This window comes from Balearica regulorum, chromosome 3 (genome assembly GCF_011004875.1).
Source record: "Balearica regulorum gibbericeps isolate bBalReg1 chromosome 3, bBalReg1.pri, whole genome shotgun sequence".
NCBI lineage: Eukaryota > Metazoa > Chordata > Aves > Gruiformes > Gruidae > Balearica > Balearica regulorum.
The window spans coordinates 36,042,421-36,050,158 of NC_046186.1; positions in this window are offsets into that span (position 1 = coordinate 36,042,421).

Here is a 7,738-nt window from a genome sequence, read left to right on the forward strand (position 1 = left end):
AGGACTGGACACATCAAAAGATTTTGCAGTCATAATAAATAAAGTGTTGGAGAGAAAGAAGACATATAGAGATCAAAGGTGACATTATGACTCTTACAATATTCCTCAAAGATGAGTTTGGGTGCACAGTTAACCCCAAATGCACCATTACCCCAAAGTTACAGGTTACTGTCATGTCTGATCTCAATTAAAAGCCATTAAGGAGCCCACCAGTCATACTCCTAGCCTTTTACTGCCAGTCAGAGAATTTCACTCATCATCACTGGTCCCAAAAAGACATTTCTTCCTCTCCTTAACCTCATGATAAACTGCCATGTAACATCTATGGGGATTTATCCTACTGCTCTTTAGATTAGAGAAATGTAATGTACTGGGTAACTCAGCAATTTTTCAAGGTGTCCAGTGCCACAGTTCTAAGAACTGTAACAAGCTGGGGCAAGGAATGCTTTACTATATGTCAGATGACTAGCCAGATTTATTGCTAGACAAGATTACAAGTTAAAAGAAAGTTACTTGAGAAGCATAGGTTTTCCGTCATGGAATAAAGTTACAAAAGATAAAATGACAATGGCATAATTAGGATTACACTTAACAATGCATGTTCTCCCTGACTGAATTCAACAGCAGCTATGCTGTACCTCATTTTCTTTTAGATATAGTTGGAAACTTAGCTACCGCTGTTAAGATGGGATGATTTTGTCGTGACGGCTCTTGTGCCTGCCACAGAGCTTCCTTCCCCACACTTACACCCGCTTGGGCATGGAAGAACACAGGACAAAGGCTGAGAACCCCTTTCTGACTCATCTCAAAGCAGAATGTCTCATCTCTGGAAGAAAGCTTTCCTCCTCTTTGCTTGTAAGTGATGCCACATACTACTGAAGAACAAGGAATTACTTTACTCTCTCCCCACCTCTCCTCCCAAAGCTTCCATGATGAAGCTTGCCACTATATCTCTCAATCAGCACATTCAGCCTGCCTGTTTCACAACCATCTTAAAACACATATGTAAACTAATGAATACAGGTAATATTATAGGCACTATTTCTTTTTTAGATCTATTAATCTTATTTTGAATGAACAGGTAGAAATTTGAGTAATGCAGATCCAGTTGCATGCTTTTGGTTGCATGCATTTTCTTCTACCATATCAAGTTGTATTTGTATTGCTGTGTACAGTATGATGGTTAATGTATATATATATATGAAAAATAAAGATCAGCGGATGAAAAGACTTCCTTCTCTAGACTGCCCTATTGACTAGGAATACTCTCAGTGGATTCATGATTCACTAATGGTTTAGTCAAGCACAGAAATCCCAGTGAACTGTCTACTGACTGCCTAGACCAAGTGAAGAACTACACCAGCTCAGCACTCAAAGGAGAATAGCATGTCCAAAGCTAGCGGGAACAGATAACAGTTTTGTCAGGAAGTAACAAGGGAGTCAGGACTCTTTCCTGACTGAGTTGGGGATGAAAAAACTGCTGGAATGACAGGAACTTATCTAACTCCAAAGACCTGACTGCAAAGTCCAGATCCACATCTAGAATACAAAGAAGAGTGGGACTTGACACTTCTGGAGTTTGGCAAAAGGCAAGTGGATCCCAGCCCTCAGCAAGGCTGGTGGTGAGTCTCCTGGCTGAAACATGCAGGGTAAGGAAGAGTGTTAAAGCTAATCGAAGTGACTGGTAAGTGTGGAGCTATTTCCTTGCACTTCTGCACACATGCATTTTTGTAAAGCTTCTTCCACTCTGTTGTTTAAAGTTGACATATATATACAATTCTTCCGTTTATTCTAACTTGACTTAAAAGGTCTTAAAGGTAACTCTTTAATGACAACACATTTTATCCTTCCAGCTTTGACATTCCTCAAAATCAGGATCCTGGGACAATTTAGGAATTATTTGAGTGCTGGTAACAGGGAAAACATAGTTAAGGAAGCTCTGTAGCATACAGCAAGGTAGAGGAGAGCATGCACAGACCCCAGGAGGCCTGAGATAAAATGTGGCACTCATACCTGAAGATCAGTGGCAGTGCTATGGAGATGAAATCTACACGACCAGTGGACTGCTCTGCCTGGTAATGAAGCAGGCCTGAACTTTCCATCACTTTGTGCAGTAAAGATACAAATTTATGCACAGATTTGGGTTCTGATACCACCTGTATTTTGCTGTTTCTCTGGCAGACTGAAGGTAATGATGCTCTCAGCATCATTTTCCATTGTATCCTGAAACAAAAGAAAGAGGTAGCTCATGGCAGAGAATTCCCTTTGAGGTACACAGAAGAGGGATGTGGCAGGAAATGAAAAGAGCACTGTGGGTTCTGAACCTTTAGGTCTGGTCTGCAACAGGCCACAAAACAACGTCATCTCAAAGCCAAAAGGATTAAAAATCCTGTCTGTCATCCTATATCACGTTTTCTGCAATTGTGGAGGGGGTGGGAGGCTGCAGCTGTCATCACTTTTGTTTCTGAAATACTAAGGGCCAAATCATGTGAGTACTCTGATGAATTCCTACTCCCTTGGAAATCGGCTCTCCTAGGACTGGCACAAACATGTTCTGAAAAATACAGGATGATAATAACGCTTATTTCCCCAAAGGAAGAAGACTGGTATCATTGTCTTCCTTAAGAGAGGGGACCTAAGGCACAGAGTTACTCAGGGACACTTAGCAGGTCAAAACCAACCCAGTCTTCTGCTCCCACATGGACTTGATGGTCCCTCTTGGGCAGCACACTGCCACAGGGGCCCAGGGCATCCAAGGCATGGGGCAATCCCCATGAGACAGGTGCTGTGGTGGGTGACGGGGACTTGGTGCATGGGAGGAGCACTGTGAAATACAGCTTGGGCAACCACTGGGGCTAGCAAAGCCTCGGGTCTCCTTGTGAAGGCGAAGAGTGGTAAAACATGGGGAGCAGAACAGAAATTATTTTCTCTGGGGCAGGAGGTTTCAGCAGTTATGCTGAGAGATTGCCTTGCACTGAATTTCAGCATTTCAAGGAAAAATGAAATTCATGAAATATCTTCTTATATGCAGTGAGAATGGGAAAATGAGCTGTTAAGCTGCTCACAGAGGTCAGGCAATAAAAATGTATTTATCTATCTATTGTTTCTTTTGATCAAAACATCATGAAAAAAGTCTCCAAACACTCAAACACATGGCTGGTACTAAACTCAAGCTGTCCTTCAGACAGGCACTCTGCCCTGCATCTGCCAGATGCTGACTAAATGAAGGAAAAAGCATTTTTCTCTACCTTCCTTATTCCTGGGCTGCTCGCCAAGTCCTTTCCCAAATCCCTGTGCCTCTCTCTTGGGAAACGGGACTTGGTTGTACCTCTTCCCCAGTAGCAGCAGGAGCCACCTCAGGCACCCCTGCTGACCCGAGATGGGCTACCATGGCAGGGGGCAGGAGAACAGCCCCCTCAGACCCACTCCTGCCCCCGCCAGCATTTCGCAGGACCTTCCCAGCCTTGCGTGGGGCTGCCTGGCTCTGTGGGCCAGATCCTGAACTACAGCAATGCCACTCAGCAAAGCGAGCTGGCTGGCCAAGCAATCACATCATCCCCTCCACGGTGTGTAATGTATAGCCCAAGCATAGCTGATTGACATGGAGTTTGCTCCTGAAAGTCCACAGCTTTCTGGCCAGAGAGCTGACCGATTTACAGCGGTAATATCACTGTCTGCTGGCAGTCATGCTCCCGCAGTCGAAGGGAGTGGTATCGCCTCCACTGCCTCCAGCAGCCTTTCATGCATTACGTGAAAGTAAAATTGCCGTAATCTCAGATATTAAAGGAAATCAATACTTGCCAACATGAACTGAGTAACGGTACTGAAAACTCTATTTTACTAATCTAGTGGATCAGAGAATGTGAAGTCTTGAGCTAAATGAGTCTTTTAGCCCTGAAAGTTTTCCTTGGGACTTAGAAGTGCTCCTGTTGATAAATGCAGGTCCCTCAGATAAAGAGCTACTGCCACATTCAGGCAATCTTTTAAAGAATATATAATTTTCCTTGCTAGCATTGATGCTCCTTTTTGCTATTCCTTTCTCATCATTTTCAGGTTTGTAAGTCTTTTTTTTAGGAATATATGAGACATTCGGAAAGGGAAGGACACAAAGCTTGGGACTGAAAAAATGTGGGTTTGAAAACTTCAACTTTTCCAACAATTGAAGAGAACACATGATTACTTTAAAAGCATTAAAAATCTCCACTTTTTTTCTTATAAAAGTAACCTTCAGCTATACAAACCCCAGTGTTGCTCCTCTGCTTAGGAACAACTGCTTCATTAAATGCAATAGGAAACACTGTGTTGTTCTTTCTACTGTCTTTTTAACGATGGGTCTGAATTCTTATCCTTTAAGCAGGAGTATTGTCTCTAGCCAATTCAAGGATTTAATCCATACATTACTCAGGCAAAAATCCCATATGTAAAGGAAGTTGAAAGAATGTGAAGAACTTCCTTCTATTAAATGAACTAGTAACCATGCAGCTTGGAAAAAGCTTGGTGGAATCCCTTTAGGATCTTACCCTAAGCCTGATTAAAGGAACTCAATTATATCTGCTGACAAAACTCAGCATATTTTGTGTACTGTAACTGAAGTGTGACTGAAATCTGTCATTCAGACAGAAATCAATTCACTGTTCCTATAGCAAAATGTAAAACTCCCAGTACTACCAACTCTTACTTAACTGAAATAAACACTGCTGTTTAAAAGACTAGTTGGACAAGAGTTTCATACAGGATGTTGACATCCAACAGTTTTCTGTGGAAGCTGAGCTATAGCAGTGCCAATTTATGAACTAGTGAGAAGGTCTGTGACTTAATTAAAGACAGAAGAGATAAAATCCTTCCTTCATAAATGAAAGCTAATGCCCTCTAATTGTCTATAGATGAGGAAGAATACAGACAAGTGTGCATGAGCCTTCTTTCCTTATAACACCCTGGAGTCCCCAGTTCTGGGAAATTGCAGGATTATTTTTTTTTTTCAAATATTCAGTTCTTCTGTACGTGTAGAGACCCACTTAATAACTCAGAGCATCAGGAACTGGTCCCTAAATTTTCAAAGCAGTCTACCAGCTCCAGAAATCTTGTTCACTGGATTCCCAGTCTGAAAGACCCAAGGTGATGTTTCCTTTGAATTCAGTCTTTATTGTACCATTCAGTGTCCATTTTTAGCTGCAACCTAACACCTAATAGAGGAGTCAAGTCATGGCAGGTAAACTGGCAGAATAGCCAAGGGTCTTAATTCCTCTCTGCCTAATGCAGAAGCAGGGCAGGCTGGGCTGGGGAATCAGCATTCCTCGGTACAGCTAGAGACAAATGTCAGAAATGCTTCCTCCAGATTTTCAGGCGCAGTGGAATCAGACTGAGCAGAACTGCATTTAGAAATGTGTTGTTTCCTGTTATAATGGTTGTACTCTGAATGTGCCTGCTTTCCTTTGCCTTGCTGTTGAGTCGTCCTTGCATGGTACAAAGAGGGAGCCTCGAGCACAGTCTCAGCTATCTTGATAGCTAGAGTGCAGGATTGCTTGTGTCCATCAGACACACCCTGATGACACTCTTTGTTTTCCTGAATGTTTTGTAGTTCTACTACATCATTTCTGAGCTAGGTTTGACCTTCTCATAGTATGCAGGATACAGGACACAGGCATTTACAAGGTGAAACAACGCTGTCTTCTGCCGTGTTTTCTACATGCAATCTTTTGTCTGCTCTTTTGACTGCAGTTGTTTGCACAAAACAGTGTCCCCAGTGTGTCTAAAAGAAGCTTTTTTGTGATTTCACTGTGCATTCATAGGTAGGATTATTTTTTCCCGTGTTACATTATTTTGCCCTTCTCAGCATCACTCGTCTTTGCTCACTGATTTTGCAGCCTCTCTAGTGAAAATGTTGAACAGTTGTGTTGGGTTTGCGTGGCAAGGTTTTGGTAGTGGGGGGCTACAGGGGTGGCTTCTGTGAGAAGCTGCTAGAAGCTTCCCCTGTGTCTGACAGAGCCAATGCCAGCCGGCTCCAAGAGGGACCCGCCGCTGGCCAAGGCCAAGCCAATCAGCACCTCTGTGAGAACATATTTAAGAAGAAAAAAAAACAGTTAGGGAGAGTTTTTGCAGCCAGAGAGAGGAGTGAGAAGATGTAAGAAACTCTGCAGACACCAAGGTCAGTGCAGAAGGAGGGGCAGGAGGTGCTCCAGGCGCCGGAGCAGAGATCCCCCTGCAGCCTGTGGTGAAGACCATGGTGAAGCAGGCTGTCCCCCTGCAGCCCATGGAGGGAGGATGAGGGGGTGTAGAGATTCCACCTGCAGCCCGTGGAGGACCCCATGCCGGAGCAGGTGGAGGCACCTGAAGGAGGCTGTGACCCTGTGGGGAGCCCACGCTGGAACAAGCTCCTGGCAGGACCTGTGGATCCGTGGAGAGAGGAGCCCACGCCAGAGCAGGTTTGCTGGCAGGACTTGTGACCCCGTGGGGGACCCACGCTGGAGCAGTTTGCTCCTGAAGGTCTGCACCCCATGGGAGAGACCCACGCTGGAGCAGTTTGTGAAGGGCTGTAGCCCGTGGGAAGGACTCATGTTGGAGAAGGTCGTGAAGGACTGTCTCCCGTGAGAGGGACTCCATGCTGGAGCAGGGGAACGATGAGAGGAGTCCTCCCCCTGAGGATGAAGAAGCGGCAGAAACAACGTGTGATGAACTGACCGTAACCCCCATTCCCCGTCCCCCTGTGCCGCTGAGGGGGGGCGGAGGTTGAAGCTGGGAGTGAAGTTGAGCCCGGGAAGATGGGAGGGGTGGGGGGAGGTGTTTTAAGAGTTGATTTTATTTCTCATTGCTCTACTCTGTTTTGCGTAGTAATAAATAAGATGAATTCCCTCTCTAAGTTCAGTCTGTTTTGCTCATGACAATAATTAGTGAGTGATCTCTCCCTGTCCTTATCTCGACCCATAAGCTTTTCGTTGTACTTTTTCTCCCCTGTCTAGAGAAGGAGGGCAGTGACAGAGCGGCTCTGGTGGGCACCTGGCCCCCAGCCAGGGTCAACCCACCACAACAGTGTATGTCTCATACACATCTGTGGGACTTGGCTGTTGCCCAAGAGGAGGAGAGTGCCTCTCACCAAGGTTCCTGTGAGGCCCTGCATCACAGACTTTAGAGATCACTTCTTATTCTTATTTGAAAAAAAATGAAGTTATTGGTCTCTTGATTTAGTTGCATGAAAATATACTGCTCAGAAGTATATTTAAGTGTGTGAATACATTACCCAGTCACCAATACAGTCCAGTGTCTTATTGACAATCTCCTAAGGAACTAATGGTAGGTCCTGCTAAAATTTTAGCCAAAGCACAAGTATACAAATGAAAGAGACTGATTAACTTATCATGATGACTCCTTTAATTATCTTTTCCATTTCTGGAATTCATCAAAGTGCAGAAAGCTTGCACAAAGGCACTTCAGATCTAGCTGTCTGATACGTAAGATCTAAACTTCGGATATGCAAGATCTAGCTCTGACCTGACACACAAAGACTGTTATTCTTCAAGGGCCTGAAACAGGGAATAGGTCTGAAATAATCATTTGTGAGCTGTTGAAGATTGCTCAGTGACCAATCTAAACTTCACAACAGATTCTTTTATGCTCTTGCTATATTTCTGGTAGGTAGTTTCTTACATTCTAATTAGTTCAACCTATATTAGACACTTAGCCTTCTGATAATCTGGAACAGTGGCAGCCAGCTATTTCCCTTCTCATTTTTTCCTGAAAGAGA